The sequence below is a fragment of the Silene latifolia genome, chromosome Y (genome assembly GCF_048544455.1).
Source record: "Silene latifolia isolate original U9 population chromosome Y, ASM4854445v1, whole genome shotgun sequence".
Classification (NCBI taxonomy): Eukaryota; Viridiplantae; Streptophyta; class Magnoliopsida; order Caryophyllales; family Caryophyllaceae; genus Silene; species Silene latifolia.
In genome coordinates this window covers 397,124,152-397,126,135 of record NC_133538.1, presented here as the reverse complement: position 1 = coordinate 397,126,135, position 1,984 = coordinate 397,124,152, and positions in this window count along the sequence as shown.

Below are 1,984 nucleotides of genomic sequence, written 5' to 3'. Positions count from 1 at the left end.
GAAGTCAAAAGTTTCGAGTTCGGTTAATGGTTCCTGCAAAACAACAACTCGTTCCGAGTACAAGGTGTATTTGGAACTTGTCACTAATTATTCCATCCAATTACCATCCATTAGTACTAACTCAAATACAACACAACTATCTCATCCAAACATTGCACATATTACTCCATCCTATATCAACATGTTACAAAGTAACTCAACTATGACTTGCTTCAACTCACACAAGCATATATAACACCACATTATTCTACTTTCACTTACGCATATTCAAAGTCAATCGCCCAACATGTGATTACACTACATTAAGCATTCCATTCGGCAATTTAGCTACCACTTACTACTCATACTTGCTCTAGGTTTTAACACATCACAACAATCCGACAACCACAAGATAACTCATATAATTATGCCTATCCACAAGGGTGTGCAACAACATTCATCCATTAAATTGCACATTGTTACTTGACAATTAATACTAACTAAAGCACATATGTAGATTCACAACCCATTATCACCATCACATTATAAGATGCTCGTATGCAACTCTCAATACATCCACCACTCCTATCATACACACACACACACACAAACACAAACACACACACACACACACACACACACACACACACACACACACACACACACACACACACACACACACACACACACACACACACACACACACACACACACACACACACACACACACACACAGACACAGACACACACACACACACACACACACACACACATCGATTCACAACACTTACACGATCTATCACTACTACTTGCAAGCACCAGACATTACCATAAACTCAACAACAACTATATCCATTCAATATACCACACACAACTATACACACACAATTCCCGACTCAATATTCCCATTCGAAGTGGCTGGCTTAAGCATATTGGGGCCAGGATTTTGAAATGAGGGCGCCTTCTCACCCAAAATCAAGCAACTGCCGGGGCTCCCAACATACATACACAGGTTCATTTTATTAGACTCACTACGTTCATTAGGCTAATTACTAATAGGTTCCAAAATCGTCGCTCTGATACCACTTTATAACACCCCCATCTACCAAGGAGCCTTAACAAGATCTTCTCCAGCAGATAAGGGCGCTACCATCTCGGTTGCCCAAGGAATAGTAATAATCAAATGTCGATAAAAGAACAATTATGTTTATTTACAAGCTATTAACCAAAACAAAGAGATACAACTCATGACATCTAACATCTATGTGAAACTGTCTATGCCATGTCTCGTGGTAAACTCGTCCCTCCAAGCACCCAGCTAAGATCCAAATATCAACCTGCTAAGACCGACTGCTCACTGTGGACATGGGTCATAGGCCGGTCTGCGGGCAAGAGCCACATACCGGTCCGTAGTCACGGGCCACCTGCACGCCAAGCCAATATGTGGACATATATCAGTCTTTTGAAAGCCACACTCGGTGACGTAAAAATGTTTTCGACCGGATCGCTTTAGATCGGTCGGTTTCGTCTCGGCAAAGGTCTCGAAACGATGCAGAGATGTTCGGAGTCGCCACCAAGCATTTGTGGGATTCTTGGAACCCATTCGTATCCACTTTATACCTAGGTCAACCAAGGCAAAAAGCGGTGTTTGACATAGGTACTAAAGATAAGGAATCGTCCCCCTTTAGCATTCTATGCCTAAAATGACTCTCGTGCGCCCTGGATAAGGCCATCCACTATCCAAAGGTTCTGAGTAAGGAGTGAGGGTACGTATTGGGAAGCCCTTTAATCGGACACCCAATCCCACCCGCGTTAGCGGCCTCTACTTATCTATCGTGGTTGCTTAAGTGCAAAAGTTGATAAAACGGTTTAAATGCATGAATGCGCATCTAAATGTCTTAACCTAACATGTGAAGATTTTCTAAGTCGGTTGTTTATGCATGTACCAAGAAATTGGTGTCAAAGTTGGATTTATATTGATTTGCATGTGAAAACGAAAATTAAA